The sequence below is a fragment of the Grampus griseus genome (assembly GCF_964374135.1).
Source record: "Grampus griseus genome assembly, chromosome: 1".
NCBI classification, from domain to species: domain Eukaryota; kingdom Metazoa; phylum Chordata; class Mammalia; order Artiodactyla; family Delphinidae; genus Grampus; species Grampus griseus.
The window spans coordinates 178,472,199-178,489,101 of record NC_139017.1 but is presented as its reverse complement, the minus strand read 5'-3'; the positions used below and the strand labels follow the sequence as shown (position 1 = coordinate 178,489,101).

The following is a 16,903-nucleotide window of genomic DNA, read 5'->3' as shown; positions in this document are numbered from 1 at the left end:
TCAGTGTTCTTATCATGACATCAGAATTAGAAAGGAGAAGATGGATAAACTGGACTACATATAAACTCACCATTTCTATGTGCTAAAATTAAAATGTAAATGGGAAACTAGGAGAAGTATTTGTCACATATTTGACAGAGGTTTAATATCCTTAATATATAAAAGATCTATCAGTAAAATGAATGACTGGAGATTTCTGGTTAAGCTGTGATGAGTAACAGGTTAAGCAGTTACTCATCGAAGATGTATTTATCTACCGTCCAAAATTTTGGTAAAATGACAGAAAAGAATCACAAAATATAAACCCACAAAGATAGAAAATATGGGAGTGGGGAAATTTTTGCTAATGGTAGACAGAGTGGTTGGGCCCTCTTTCCTGCAAGTAGAAAAGCTGGACAAAATTTAAAACAAAATTTGTGTGAAGGTAATAGAGGTAACAAAACAGTGAAGATTTGTGGGCTTGAGATCTGGGGAAGTAAGGAAGCTCATAGATGCAAGACCAGATTTGCACCCACTTTTGCCCTGGAGGATCGATCTGCTGATTCAAGAAGAAGCAAGCAAATGAGAAGTTGGAAAACTGAGGAGATTTTGATAGATTTAAGGAACTGGAGAGCGGGGGACAAAAATTGGAGTTTGGTATGTCAGGGAGGAAGGGGCCCTGGAAAACTCCTTAGGCTTTGAGTCCCAAAGGCCTGTATCCTGGGAACAGTGATCTCTGAGAAGTACTGAAGTTGAATTTCAGATCCCCTCGGTCCTTGATTAGATCAAGGTGATCTTGACAGCACCAAATGTGAATTTTTTCTGGAAGAAGATAACATCACCCAGAGCCTCAAATGATCTCTGGATTTATTTACAGTGTCTGGTACTTACCCACTAGATGAGAATTTAGGACAATTTGACAGAAAATCAAGAGGAACAGCAGACTATGCCAATGGATTGTCAGCGATCCAGATAATAGAGTAATTAAATACCATCACATAGTATGTAATATGTTTAAAGAAATAAAAGATAAGATTAAGAATCGGGGAACTAGAACTTAAAAAAAAAAAAGAACAAAACGTAAATTCTAGAATTGAAGGTCTATAACTGAATTAATTGAGATTAAGATCTCAATGGTTGGGTTTAACAGTAGATTTGTATAGTAATAAATTGAAAATAAATATTCAGAATGATAAAATATGGAGAGAAAAATGATGGGAAATACATAAAAGATTCTAAGAGACATGGGATTCAGTGAAAATATTTAACAATGTGTAATTGAAATCTGAGTAGGAAAGGAAGGAGGAATAGTACAGAAGCAATATTTGTAGAGATAATGGCTGAGAATTCTCTATAACAGACAAGCCTCTCAAATCAAGAAATACTGTAGACCCTGCACCAGATAAATTCTAATAAAATTTCACTGAAACATAAGATTGCTGAAAACCAAAGATAATGAGAGAATCTTAAATACCTAGAGAAAAATTACGTATTACATTCAAAAGAGCAGTAAGGCTGACAGCTGATTTCTCAACACAAGCAACAGAAGTCAGAAGACAATGGAACAGTATTTTCAAAATGTAAACAGTATTTTCAAGAAGGTAAACTGCCAGACTGGAATTCTATACCCAGCAAAACATCCTCCAAAAGGGAAGGCAAAAATATCATCCTTTTAGATCAACAAAATGGAAAAAATTAATACACACCAGACCTGCACTAAAGGGGAGTACTAATAAAGATTCTTCTTTGGGCAGAAGGGAAATGATCCTGGCTGGCAGCTTTAAGATGTAGGAAAAGGTGAAGACCAAAGAGAGGGTAAATGCAAATGAATGTTGATATATGAAACAGCAATAATAATGTCTTGAGTGGTTTAAAATATGTATGGAATTAAAAATTTTAATAATAGCATATGAGTTGTGGGGATGTAAATAGGGTTAGTATCCTGTGGTCTTTGCATTGTCCAGGAAGTAGTAAAATTATTAATCTACTTGAGACTTCGATAAGTCAAGGATGCATATTGTAATCTCTAGGATATTCATTAAAAGAACATTAAAAGAATATATACCTACTAGCTCATGGAGAGGAAATATAGAGGAGGAGGAGGAGGAGGAGTAATAGTAGTAGTAGTAGCCCAAGGAGACTTGATTAATCCAAAAGAAGACAGAAAAGGAACATCGAGTTTGTGGGAATAATAGGAAGCAAATGGTAAGATGATAGATTTACACTCAGGATATCAGTAATTATATTATTATTTATTCTTTAAAATATGGGACGCTTCACGAACTTGCGTGTCATCCTTGCGCAGGAGCCATGCTAATCTTCTCTGTATTGTTCCAATTTTAGTATATGTGCCGCTGAAGCGAGCACAGTAATTATATTATTGATAAATAAAAATGAACTAAAAATTTCAATTAAAAGACAAAGATTGAGAGATTAAAAAAAAAAGGTGGATCACAACTCTGTACTGCTTGCAAGGATGCATAAAAGTGGAAGGAAAGTAAAATGGTAGAAAAAGACATATCACTCAAACACTAACCGAAAGAAAACTGGTGTACCTATGTTAATAAAGTGGAATTTAGGGCAGATAAAGCATTATTAGAGATAAAGAGAGACATTTCATAATGATAAAATACTCAATTCAATAGTTCTACATCTGTACGTGCCTAAAAACATGGCCTCAAAATACAGAAAGGAAAAATTGGCAAAACTAACAAAGAATAGACACATCCACAATCATAGTGGGAAGTCTTAATACACTTAATTAACTGATTGAATAAACAAAGAATCACTTGATGATCTCAATAACACACCTAACAGTCTTGACCTAATTGAGGTCACAGTGGGTTTGCCAGTAGATTAGATACAGTAGGAGAGACCTAGGAGATTGAAAATAACAAATATTGAAAATGAAATACAGAATAAAATGAAATATGAAATAAATAGGACACTGCACCCAATAACTATTATACATGCTTTTTATATACACATGGAACATTTATAAAAATTGCTGATCTATAAAGGAAGTGTTGACAGATTTCAAAAGATTTAAATCAGAGCATCAGACTTATTACAAAGATAGGTTTACTATTTGAAAAATCAATCAGTAGAAATCACTGAGTTAATAGGGTAAAGCAGAAAAATAATGTGATAATGTCAATCGATGTAAAAATTGCCTTTGGTAAAATTCAGCATCTGTTCAAAATGAAATCCCTTAAGACATTATGAGTAAAAGGTAAATTCCTTAATTTGATAGAGATTACTTAGAAAAATCCTATAGCAGACATCATGTTTAATGGTGAAGTGTTGAAAGTTTTCCTCCTGAGACTGGGAATAGAAATAAGTTATTTTCGGGCTTCCCTGGTGGCGCAGTGGTTGAGAGCCTGCCTGCCGATGCAGGGGACACGGGTTCGTGCCCTGGTTTGGGAAGGTCCCACATGCTGCGGAGCGGCTGGGCCTGTGAGCCGTGGCCGCTGAGCCTGCACTTCCGGAGCCTGTGCTCCGCAACGGGACAGGCCACAGCAGTGAGAGCCCTGTGTACCGCAAAAAAAAAAAAAAAAAAAAAGTTATTTTCACCATTACCACTACTTTATTATTTTATTTAGAGACCCTACCTAGTTCAATATGACAAGAAAAATAAAAGGTACAAGGATCAGAAAGGAATGAATAGAACTGTTTTTGTAGATGACATGACTGTGTATGTAGAAAAAAAAATCTCCTTGGAACTTATTGTAATTAATAAATAAGGTTGCAAGATTCAAAGTAACTCTGGACACAATTGCAGTTTTGTGTATCAACAACAAATAGAAAGTGAAATAAAAATATCATTTGTAGTAACATACACAGTCAGATTTTTCAGAATAAATGTAAAGAAATGTAAGGCATCTATACAGGGAAAAAATAAACACTGAGAGAAGTTAAAGGTCTAAATCAATAGATGGATATACCATGTTAATGGATTAGAAGAATCAGTGTTGTAAGATGCTGATTCTTCCCAAATTCAACTATGCCTTCAGTATAGTACTAATCAGAATGCCAGCAGATGTTTTCTTGATGGAGTTGACAAACTGATGTTAACATAGGAGTGCAGACAGCAGGGATGGCCAAAATAATTTTGAAGAACAACAAACTGAGCAGACTTACTATACTGGGTAGCAAGACTTACTGTAAAGCTATAGTCATTAAAATAATATGGTTTTAGTAAAAGGCTAGACAAGTTGACCAACCAAGCAAAATAGTCCAGACACAGATCCATTCGTATCTGGACACCTGATTTATCGCACAGGAGGCTCTGTAGGATGACAGAGAAAGAACAGTCTTTTCAATAAATGTGTTTAGTTAGTTAGATACTCATGTAGGGAGGGGGAAAGAAATGCGACCCTTACACTACACACATTAATTCCAAATCTGTATCAGTCTGGATCAAAGCAGGAGAAAAAAAAAAACAAAGACTAAATTGAAGGAAAATGTTTAATATGAACATTTTATGTTTTTGCGGTACGCGGGCCTCTCACTGTTGTGGCCTCTCCCGTTGTGGAGCACAGGCTCTGGACGCGCAGGCTCAGCAGCCATGGCTCAGGGGCCCAGGCGCTCCGCGGCATGTGGGATCTTCCCGGACCGGGGCACGAACACTCGTCCCGTGCATCGGCAGGCAGACTCTCAACCACTGCGCTACCAGGGAAGCCCTAATATGAACATTTAAAATCGGGTTGTTTGTTCTTTTGATGTTGAGTTGTATGAGCTGTTTATATATTTGGGGTATTAATCCCTTATCAGTCATATTACTTGCAAATATTTTTTCCTACTCAGTAGGTTGTCTTTTCGTTTTGCTGATATAAAACATAATTTTTAAAGAAATGAACATTTTTCACCATAACAGGGAATGGAAGTAATGAGGGATAGGCTCATAAAAAGTGAAGAGAACTCTAAAGGATATAAGAATAGCAGACGTACAGTGTAGCTGCATCCTCTAGAGCTGAGGCAGAGCCCCCAAGGAAGAGTCCCACCCTGCCCAGGGCTGAGACCCAGGCCTCGTCCCCAGGGCAGGCTGTGATGTGAGGCTTACTGCAAGGCGGAGAAGTCGTGGTGGTGTCACACTGGTGGAACTTGATGGAAAGCCGCCCTCTGGAACTTGCCATAAGCCACTCTCCTGTGCCGGAGGAAGGTGCCTCGTGGGGAGACGTCTCACTGGAGGCGCCCTGGGGGAAGCTGCGGGGGGGTGCTGGGCTGTGTGTGCTGCCATCTCCAGAGGCCTGGGAGGCGGCCCGCATGGCAGGAGCTGAGCGAAGGGGATGCTGCACATGTGGGTGAAGACGCCTGGGCTGTAGGAGGATGCTGTGGAGGAACACACCTAAGTAAGATCATCCGGAAGGAAGGCTCTGTGTAACAGGATGTCAAGGTGGTAGCAGTTTTTTTTTTTTCCTCTCCTCAGGAATAGGATTATGGTGTCCCTAACCCCTGTATTCGTTCAGCATTTATTGAATAAATGTTAAACATTCTCTCTGTGCCAGACAGCGTATTTGTCACCAGATACATAAGAGAGGACAAAATAGACGTTGAACTTGCTTTTGCCGAGTCTGTGGTCTAGTAGGACAGCCAGCCCTTCAGTTGGTCAGTTGAGCTCCTTTTTTCAGACACTGTTCCAGTCCCTGGGGACGTATAACGTGGTCATCAAGGCACAGTTTGCCTTTAAAGGGAAATGGCCATTAAGCAGATAATTGTAAGAATAAGTATGTATTTACAAAATGAAGGTTGTGAAAGGTTGTTCAAGAGCAGAGGACCTAACATAGATCAGAAACCAGGGAAAGACTCCCAGGAAGTGAACTTCTTGTGACGGGAGGGACGGGAGGGTTAGAGAGATCAGTGGTCAGGGAGGGGAGTGTTGTGGACAGAGGCAGGCTTGCGGGAAGGCTCTCCGGGGTGAAGAGACTGGCACGTCTGAAGGAGTGGGAGAGGCAGGGTGGCTGGAGGGCAGGGTGCGCTGAGGGTGGCAGAGGGCAGACAACAGCGGCTCTGTGCCTTCGCCTCCGAGAGGAGCCGGGCTGGAGGCTGGGCCGGCGTCTAGAGCAGGTTGGTAGGTGTGAGCGACCTGTGCTGGGAGGGAGAGACCACAGAGAGGAGAGGAGGCCATCATTAACCCAACAAATACACGAGTGTCTCTGTGCCAGGCAGTTTCTAAACTCCTGGAATAGAAAAAACAAAAAAAAAAGCCTGTCTGCAGGGAGCTTAATTTCTAAAGGGGAGGATAAAAATAAAATGAGTTGCCAAGTGCATTGTAGGAAAAAAAGTCTATTTACCCGCTTCAGACGCCAGTCGCAAGTCCAGGTTGTCACCTGTGCTGCTGACCGGAGGTTCCATGACCCCCTCCCTTGGGTTCAATTAATTTGCTAGAGTCACTCACAGAACTCAGGGAAGTACTTACTTACTACCACTTTATTAAAGGGCAGAGATGAACACCCAGACGAAGAGATACATAGGCCGAGGTCTTGGGAGGGTCCTGAGTGCAGGAGTGTCTGTCCCTGTGGAGTTGGGGTGTGTCACTCTCCCAGTGTGGATGTGTTCATATCGACAATCTGGAAGCTTTCTGAATCTGGTGCTATTGGGGCTTTATGGAGGCTTCCTCTTGATCAATTATTAATTCCCTTTCCAGCCTTCCTCCCTCTCTGAAGAATGGGGGGCGGGGCTGAAAATTCCAAGCTTCTTTTTGTGGCTTGGTCTTTCTGGCGACCAGCCCCCACCCAGAGCCGTGCTGGAGGGCCCCCTCTCCTGCCTCCACCCCCCGCAACAGGTGGCCTCACTAGAACAAAAGATGCTCTTAGTGCTTTTATCACTTTGAATTTACAAGGGTTTCAGGAGCCCTGTGTCAGGGACAGGTCAAAGACCAAATATGGGAACAAGAGATGTTCTTAACACTTAGGAAATTACCAGGGTTTTAGGAGTTCTCTGCCAGGAACTGGGCCTAGAGACCAGTATATACTTACTGTTATCCCGCACTGAGGGACCCAAGGAGATTAGCTGTAGGTGAAGACTTATTGCAGGGAAGGTCTGCATGTTGTAGGGGTCTTAGTACTGATATCCCCAATGCAAATTGCAATTACATTTTCTTTGAAAGGATTTAATTATCCAATTATATTTGGAATTCTTTGAGTTAGCTTTGTTTCATGGCATTAATTTTGTCCACTCTTTGTTTCTCAGTTGTGTTAATATAATTTACAGATCTACTCATCCTTCCAGGCATTACCCAATTGAGAGGTGACTGTTTTTAGTAATTTTAAAATCAAATCAAATTGGAATTATATATTGATTTATATATTGAAGTTCTTTTCCAGCCTGTCTTGCTTTAAGCATTATACTGCCTTACGGTGGTGTGTGTGTGTATGTATGTGTGTGTATATGTATGTGTGTGTGGTGTGTGTGTGTATGGTATGTGTGTGTGTCACTCCCCTCCACGGGCCCCCCCCCCCCCCCCACAAGGAATCACAGATACCTCTTCTCTGTTTTTCTCCCAATGCCAAAATCTGTTGTGGTCATCTTGCATGCCAGTGCATATGTGTGGAGGTGGATGTACATAACTTGCAGAGCATGGAGTTTCTATAAAAATTGTTAACCAGTCCCTTATTGCTTACCCAGTAGTCTGCACACCTCTCCAGTTATTTTCTTAGGGCCTGCCGACATAGCTGCTCACCAAAGAGCACAAGCATTTGCCATATTCCCTCTAGAGAGGCACTGATCGGTACTCTCAGTAGCTGAATATGAGAATGTTCGGCTCCCTAAACTCTAACCAACACTAGGGATTATCAGTTTTTTAAATCTTTCTTAGTCCAGTGGGTGAAAAAATTATGTCTTTTTAAAAAATTTTTTTTTGCGGTATGTGGGCCTCTCACTGTTGTGGCCTCTCCCGTTGTGGAGCACAGGCTCCGGACGCGCAGGCTCAGCGGCCATGGCTCACAGGCCCGGCCCCTTTGCGGCATGGGGGATCTTCCCGGACCGGGGCATGAACCTGCGTCCCCTGCATCGGCAGGCGGACTCTCAACCACTGCGCCACCAGGGAAGCCCTATGTCTTCTTTTAATTTGCATTTCTTTGTGTGCTCCTGAGATTTAACATGTTTTATGTTTTGGCCACGTGTGTTACTTTTTTGAATTGTCTGTTCATTCTTTTGTTCTTTTTTCTCGTAGATTCTTCACCCTTTTTGTTTCTGATTTCTATGTGTTTTTCTTAAAAAAGTGTGTATGTATAATTTTTTCCTGGCTAGAAACCTATATTTCAGTCTTTTTTTTTTAAACAGTTCTTTTTTTTAGATGTTGGAGGTAGGAGTTTATTAATTAATTAATTAATTTTTGCTGTGTTGGGTCTTCGTTTCTGTGCGAGGGCTTTCTCTAGTTGTGGCAAGCGGGGGCCACTCTTCATCGCGGTGCGCGGGCCTCTCACTATCGCGGCCTCTCTTGTTGCGGAGCACAGGCTCTAGAGCGCAGGTTCAGTACTTGTGGCTCACGGGCCTAGTTGCTCCGCGGCACGTGGGATCCTCCCAGACCAGGGCTCGAACCCGTGTCCCCTGCATTAGCAGGCAGATTCTCAACCACTGCGCCACCAGGGAAGCCCTATATTTCAGTCTTAATTGTCTTCGTTGCGTCCTCATGTCGGTCCTGTGAGTCACGCCTTCAAACTTTGACTCTCTCTGGCCTTGACAGCATACCTAAGAAAGGTTTCCTTACCCCAGTTATTAATTATTCTCCCTGGATTTTCTTCTTTGTTTTGAATGTTTATCCTTAGGTGTTTCATACACAGACGTTTTGTATATACTGGCAGAGTGAGGCAGAGCTTCTTATTTCTTTTTTCTCCCCAAATAGATGCTTATTATTGAATCATTGATCCTTTCCTGCTGATTTGAAATGTTGCCTTTACCTTGTGCTAAATTTCCACAAATACACGGTTTTGTATCTGGATGCTCTCTGTTCATTGATCTGCTTATCTTATGCCTGCATCAAGTACCACATTGTTCTTTCCTTTTTCTTTTTTTGTCCCTTACACATTGATTTAGTTTTTGTTGATCTGACGTAGTGTGAAGAGAAAATTGTTGCTCCTATTCTATCCTTAAAAATCTAGCAGAAGTGAGGTGTGGCTTTGTAGTAGAGGTTCATTTGTTTCTCTAAGTTGAGGTGACAATCTTTCTTTTTTTTTTTTTTTCCTTTTGGCAGCAGAAGTTGTGGGTTGATGAAGAAAACTAATTTAAAGCAGCTTTTCTTGCCACTGAAAATAGAATTGAAATAATCTGTAATTTTCATTTCTTTAGCCATTGTTTCTCAGCTTTTCTCACATCTTAGAACACATCAAAAATAAAAGTATTTATAAGGCATATGGGATTAATGGATGAGTACTCTTGAGATCAGAGACCGCTGGTCCGGGGTGTGGGTGGCCCAGGCCCCCTTGCAGAGCATGAGGGGATCAACATCTGTGACTTGTGTGTGTTGTGATACGCATCATTAGGGACGTGTTTGGAAAGTGCTGATCTAGGTTAAAGTATCCAGCTTCAAATATTTTTCATTGTAAATCATTATAGCTTGATATGAATTTAACATTCTGAGACTCAGACTTCTTTTTAAAAAGTTTTAATTGTGCTAAGACGTATATAACGTAAAATTTACCATCTTAACCATTTTAAAGTATACAGTTCCTTGGCATTAAATAAATTCACACTGTTGTGCAACTAACTCCCTGTTCCCTTCTCCCTCCAGCCCTGGCAGACACCTTGCTACTTCCTGTCTCTCTGAATGTGATAACTCTAAGTGCCTCATATAAGTGGGATTGTACAGCGTTTGTCTTTTTGTGACTGGCTTATTTCTCTTAGCATAATGTCCTCAAGATTCATCCACATGTCAGTTCCTTCCTTTTTAAAGGCTGAATAGTATTTCATTATGTATATACCACACTGTTTATCCATTCATCCATCGATAGACGCCTAGGTTGTCTCCGCCTTTAGGTGTTGTGAGTAATGTTGCTGTGACCATGGGCGTGCAAACCTGAGAGCCAGACTTCTTGTAAGAGTTAGTTTTTCCTCATTTTTTCACCTCTTGGTCAGCTATTCCAGTCTGAATTTAATTCCCATTCTTCTTCTGAAAGCTCTTTCATACATCACTAGTGATCTCAGAATTGTTAAAGATAAGGAGCATTTTCCAGGGCTTACTTGATTTCTCAGACATATTCACACAGGTTGACCGTGCTTTTCCCTTGGCCTCTGGGTTGGTATATGCACCCCTGGGTTCTTCTCCCCCATGTTGGATGTTCCATCTTGCTCTCTTCTACCAGCACCTAAGGTGGGATTTCCTCAGGGCTTGAGGCTAGACCTTCTTCTTGTGTGACTGGTAAATGTGGATATTTCTCAGGAAGCAGCCGAGGCCCTTCACCTCCTGATACCCACTTTTGCTCTCAGTGACCCTGCCCACTCCCATAGTTTCAGCCTGCCGAGGGCTCCTGCATTTGTTTTGAGCTCAGCTCTCTCTGCCGAGGGCCCCACCAGAGCTGCCCACCTGGTATCTGATTCCTCCAGTGCAGGATCTTGTCCTGTTTCATGTGTCTGAAATGAGCTTGTGGTCTTCCCGTCTGTCTCTCCTGTCTCAATAAAGGGCACCTCCCAGGTGCTTAAGTCAGACCAGGGGGCCAGTTTTAAGATAAACTTTTACATTTAGAGTAGTTCTGGATTTACAGGAAAGTTGCAAGAATAGTACAGAGTTCCTGTGTACCACACACCCAGTGTCCCCTAGTAACATTAGGGTGGTACCAGTACTGGTGCAGGTTATGAGCTAAACTCCACACATCCTTCGTATTTCCTTAGCTTTCCCCTGATGTCCGTTTCTGCTGCAGGAGGCCACCTGACATTTAGTCATCATGTGTCCGCAGGCTCCTCTGGACTGTGACAGTTTCTCAGACTTCCCTTGTTTTTGGTGACCTTGACAGATCAGGTATTTGTTGACGTCCTTCAGTTTGGGTTCCTATGCTGTTTTGCTTGTGATTAGGCTGGGATTATGGGTTTTGGGAAGGAAGACCTTGAAGGTGCAGAGCCCTTCTCGTCTCATCTTATCAGGGGTGCCTGCTATCAACAAGACTTCTCACTGTGATGCTCTTAACCTCCATCACCTGGCTGAGGCAGTGCTTATCAGTTTTCTCCAATCTAGAGTTACTATTTTTTTCCTCTCAGAGGTCATTTTTTCTTTTTTTGTTACAGCACAACTTATATATTTCAAATGGACAAAAAATTAGTATCGTTTACAGTATCTTAAGATAAACTGCCTTTGAATGGGAGCTTCCTTTCCAGTACTTTGAGGTCTACAGGACGTATCTAGAAAATTTACTACCGTGGGAAACGAAGACTGCTTAAATCGAATGGGGGGTAGCGGAGGGCCTGTGGTTTTTCTTTTCGATTAATTGCTGTAACACTGTCCATCAGGAGGCTGAGGGAGTTTCATATTTTCTTTAGACATCATTAGGAGCCGAAGCTCTTGCAGGACAACTTTGATGCTATATGAATTCTGCCATTATGCTAGCACTGGTATGGCTCTTGGTATGCTAGCCCTGATACCACCACTCCGTTAGAACTATTAACTCCATTCATACTAATTTTTGTTACAGATCTTACACAGGGGGGTGCTTCTGGGTATTTAGGTCCACATTCTATTTTAAGGCTGTATATTCGGTTTTCATAAATTGTCCGAGCCTGTGGTGGCTGCCATCTTGCATCGCTGTCGCTCCTCTGAGGTCATTTTTGACACCTCCTTCATCTTTTATGTATTGAATCCAAGACTACTAGCTCTATTTCCAAATAAATTTCCAGTCTAAATCACTCTTTACAGCCACCTCTCCAGTCCAGGCCACAATTACCTGTGCCCAGACAGCTTCTAGAGATCTCCTGGCCCCTGTCCCTACTTGCACCCTTGCCCCCTCCCAACCCAGTGTCCACCCAGATGCCAGAGTGGTTTTTTAAAAATGCCAGTTGGATTATGGTACCCCATTTCTCAATCCCTTGAATAATTTTCCATCGTATACTTACGATACCGTCCAACTTCTCAACATGGTCCTCAAGGCCTGTGTAATCTTGTCTGTCACCCCTCCGGCCTCCTGCCTGGCCTCTCTCGCCTTGTTCTCTGTTCTCCCCCCGAGTTCCTTCTACACTCATGTTCTTCCTCCCACGTTGCCTTTTACGTGTCGTTTTTTCTTCTTCTTAGAATATGGTCCCTCTCCACCATGTCATCTTCCAGATCTCAGCTAAACATTATTTCCCCAGGGAAAATTGCCTGACCCCCTAGCAGAATTGATGAGGTACCCTTGCTGTGTATTTCCGTAGCATCCTGCACTCTGCTCATGGTGCTTGAAATGACTTGTTCTGTGTCTGAATCCTCGCCTCAGTGGCTAAGATAGACAAAGCTGGGACGTCTTCTCTGCTGTTCATCACACGTCCCGGGCACCTGGTAACCGAGCCTGCCCCATGGTTAGGTGCTCAATATACATTTGTTGAACGAATGAGTTTGTCTTTAAGTTAAATTAGTGAGTAGAACTGCAGAGTGGAAGATCATTACTCTTCCTTTTTTTGTGTGCAAGTTCTTGAATTTATATCTGTGGTTCCCCTGATTGAAGTCCCACATGTATCCTTCTAAATTCGTTGTGTAAGGGGCGGTGGGATAGGTACGGTAGTGTATGTAGAAGAGTACATTGCCCTCTGCTGCCCCTGAGGACCTTACTATTCATTCATTGCCTTATTCCCCAAACATGATTGGGAACCTCAGTGTGCAGAGCCCTGTGCAGAGCACGGACATGGGAGGCTGTCAGGGTTGGCGGAACACCTTCCATACCTGTCAGGGCCAGAGCCGTGGAGTAGGACAGACCTGGACAGATGGAGTTTCAATTCTAGCTCTGACATTTTTAAGATTTATGTCTTGAACCTTAACCGTTGCTCATCTGAAAAAATGGGGATAGCAGTATCCCTCTTGTAAACCTTGGAAAGAATCAGATAAGCAAAAGAATGCAAGATGATCAGCATCATAATAGTAATCACAGAGCCAGTGTTTATTGCTTTTTTTTAAAAAACGTCTTTATTGGAGTAAATTGCTTTACATTGTTGTGTTAGTTGCTGCTGTATAGCAAAGTGAATCAGCTATATGTATACATATATCCCCACATCCCCTCCCTCTTGTGTCTCCCTCCCACCCTCCCTATCCCACCCCTCTAGGTGGTCACAAAGCACCAAGCTGATCTCCCTGTGCTAGGCGGCTGCTTCCCACTAGCTATCTATTTTACATTTGGTAGTGTGTATATGTCAGTGCCACTCTCTCACTTCGTCCCTTCCTCCTCCCCACGTCCTCAGTTCCATTCTTTACATCTGCGTCTTTATTCCTGTCCTGCCCCTAGGTTCATCAGAACAATTTTTTCTTTCTTTTTTTTTTTTTTAGATTCCATATATATGTGTTAGCATACGGTATTTGTCTTTCTCTTTCTGACTTACTTCACTCTGTGTGACAGACTCTAGGTCCATCCACCTCACTACAGATAACTCAATTTCGTTTGTTTTTATGGCTGAGTAATATTCCATTGTATATATTTGCCACATCTTTATGTTTATTGCTTTTTAAGTCCTAAGCACCATGCTACTCAGTTTATATTACTTACTTTCATTAATACTCATAGCAACCCCATAAGGTAGGGGTGTTGTTATCTTCATGTTATAAATGAAGAAAATGTGACTTAGTTAAAAAAACTAAATAATTTGTCCAAGGTCATAGAAGTAGTAAGTGGTAGAGCTATTACTGGAACCTAGAATTGGTTCGAATTGGAAAAGAACTCCCTGTATCTTATATAGCTACCCTATCTTTCAGTATAGCTTTATTCTTTGGGGTTTTAGAGACTTTTTAGGCATCCATTGGCATTTAAAAACTTAAGGGCCACCTTAAGCTGATAGCAGCTGGAATTTGTTTCTTTACCCTTTGGCAGTTCTGACATCTGTGCCTGGATGTCTGCAGGAGGCGGGTGTGTGTGGAGACTGGAGGATGGGGTGGACCCACCTGGGCAGTTTTTCTTTTCTCTTCTTTAAAGTAAATAAATAAATAAAACATTAAATATTTTTGTAAATAAATAAAATTATTTTTGGCTGCTTTGGGTCTTCATTGCTGCGCGCAGGCTTTCTCTAGTTGTGGTGAGGGGGGCTACTCTTTGTTGTGGTGCGCGGGCTTCTCATTGCGGTGGCTTCTCTTGTTGCGGAGCATGGGCTCTAGGCGCGGGCTTCAGTAGTTGTGGCTCGAGGGTTCTAGGCGTGCGGGCTTAAGTAGTTGTGGTGTGTGGGCTCAGTAGTTGTAGCTCGTGGGTTCTAGAGCACAGGCTCAGTAGTTGTGGTGCATGGGCTTAGTTGCTCCGTGGCATGTGGGATCTTCCTGGACCAGAGCTTGAACCCGTGTCCTCTGCATTGGCAGGTGGATTCTTAACCACTGTGCCACCAGGGAAGTCCTGGGCAGTTTTTCTTAAAGTGAGGATTGTGGACTGTTCTAGTCAGACTCACCTGGGGTTTTACTAATGCAGATTGTTTAGCTCCTCTTTTGATGTACTAAACTGTAATCTCTTAGGGGAAGGACTTGAGAACTATTTTTAAAAATGACTTGGTTTAAATAGGGGATTCCTTTCATCTGAAGCTTGAGAATCAATGACTAGAGGAAGTGGGAAATGTTGGAGTCTAATCGTTCTGACTGTCACTGTAGGAAGCCAGTAGAGCAATTAAAGTAAGCACTGCGTTGTAGGTTAGTAAACTTAAAAACAGGTCATGTAGAAATAAAGTCAGCAGTGGGTGGGTCTGTTTCGCTTTTGTTTTATTTCTTATAAATTTGTGTTTGGGGAAATTTGGCATGTATTGTATTATTCTTTTTCCCTAGTGGGGATAGTACCTGAAAGGAACGGGTCTCAGTTGTGGTAGAGTTGACATAATATAAATGCTAAATCTGAGGAAGAAATTTAAGAATATTTGGTGAATTTGCATATCATTTGCAAAGCTAGGAGTGTGTCTAAAGCTGATTTTTCAAGTCTCTTAGAGAAACTGTCATACTGTGCCTTGATTTTCAGTTTAGAAACTATGGTAATTTCAGGTTTGCGGCTAATATGAAAGCTAGTAATCAGTATCAAATGTTTTAAATTTATAATATTTATGTATTTATGCATTTATTTTATTTTATTAAATTTTTTAAAAATATATATACATACACACTTAAAATTTTTTTTTCCAGTTTCTTTGCCCAGTTTTTATTTATTTATTTTTATCTATACAGCTTTATTGGAGTATAATTGCTTTACAATGTTGTGTCAATTTCTGCTGTACAACAGTGAATCAGCTATATGCATACATATATCCCCATATCCCCTCCCTCTTGAGCCTCCCTCCCACCCCTCTAGGTCGTCACAAAGCACTGAGCTGATCTCCCTGTGCTATATGCATTTATTTTAAACAGTGAGATTACTTTTATTATTTCACCTAAGAAGACCAGAACCAGGTGGTTCCAGAATTGGTTGGTTCAGTGGCTTGGAAGGTGGCTCGCACTGTCTCCCCTGTGACTCTTGGCTTCTTCTGCATGGTGGCTACAGCATGGCTGTGTGGTTTAAAGTGTGCAGGGAGAGGGCAAAGTCCCTGCCTTTTGACCGCCCCCCATTCTTTAAAAAAATTTTTTTTTAACTAAAAATACTTGATTAATCCAAAAGAAGGCAGAAAGGAAGAGCAAAGGAACAAAGAACACAGGAAATAAATAGAAAACAGCAGGATGGTTCACTAAAACCCAACCATATCTGATTAAAAGGTGGGAGATTGACAGACAAGATTTAATAGAGCAGGACCCTTTAATTCTTCTTGAACTTTGTTCTGGGATGCAACTAAGTTACTTTTAAGCAGTTTGAACCTTAAGGTTTTGCTTTGTTGGGTGGGTCTGCAGTAGTGCTCAGTCTAAGGCTAATTTTTTCTCCACTCCTGAGGCCTTCTACACAGTGCTTGAGTACTCTGCCCAATGCTTGGTGAATTTAGAGTTTTTCAGTCTCTGACCCCATTCTTAAATAGCTTTTTTGAGGTATAATTGGCATATAATAAATTGCACATACTTTTGAGAAGTGTGCACATGCACACACCCCATGGCCATCACCATTCCACCAGAATGAGTGTATCCATCACTCTTAAGGGTTCCCTTGTGCTCATGGCAGCCCCTTCCTCCCACTTGCTTTCTCCTTTTGTGAAATCTTTGAAGCTATTAGGGAAAAAATTATATTGTTGAGGATAAAGTCCTAGGTAGAAAGGTATTTAACTTGTAGTTTTAGCTTTTGTTTTCTTTTTGAGGATTGTGGTGGAAATAATATGATGATTGATTGTAGGTGTATGTTGCTGTACCATTTATAAAATGTTTTGAGAAACAGGCACATATTTTAGAACAGACTATCTTTGAGAAGCTTGACAGAGGAAATATGTTTTCAGAAAGGTTGAAAAAAATGGCAGAGCTGGTGTCTGTTGTGGGAAGGGGGTCAGGGACGGGGTACCTCGTGCTGGCTGTGCTGCCCTGGGCCCCACTTGGAGGAGCCACAAACATGGAGACCAAATGCTTTTATTTTCTTGGTTTTTCAGCCAGGCAGTATTTCTAATATGCTGAAGAAACTAACAAATTCTAACATGAAAGGGTAAAAGAAATATAGTCCCCACTTAACAGAAGGATATACTTAGCTCAAGTGCATTTTATTCTAGTGAATTACCTGTTGTATTGAGTGACGTTTTGGTGATTTATTTTTTTTTATTTTTTTTTATTTTTATTTTTTTTGGTGATTTATTTATTTATGTTTATAGATTAAAATTTTTTTCTGCCTCATCACTATAATAAACTTTTGGCTGGACATTTCTCCCTTTACTCTCTGAATACACTTGATGAGAT

General features: G+C 41.3%; 1 protein-coding gene and 1 pseudogene across 2 annotated transcripts in view; one reads left to right on the top strand and one right to left on the bottom strand.

Moving 5' to 3' along the window:
* CAMTA1 (calmodulin binding transcription activator 1) overlaps positions 1-16,903 on the top strand; it is an 895,524-nt gene that overhangs the window by 68,531 nt on the left and 810,090 nt on the right.
* LOC309829762 (ubiquitin-conjugating enzyme E2 variant 1-like) overlaps positions 11,393-16,903 on the bottom strand; it is a 44,078-nt pseudogene continuing 38,567 nt past the window's right edge. Inside the window, exon 3 of the transcript in view lies at positions 11,393-11,685. The product of the transcript in view is annotated as a ubiquitin-conjugating enzyme E2 variant 1-like (transcript). The remainder of the gene's footprint in view (positions 11,686-16,903) is intronic.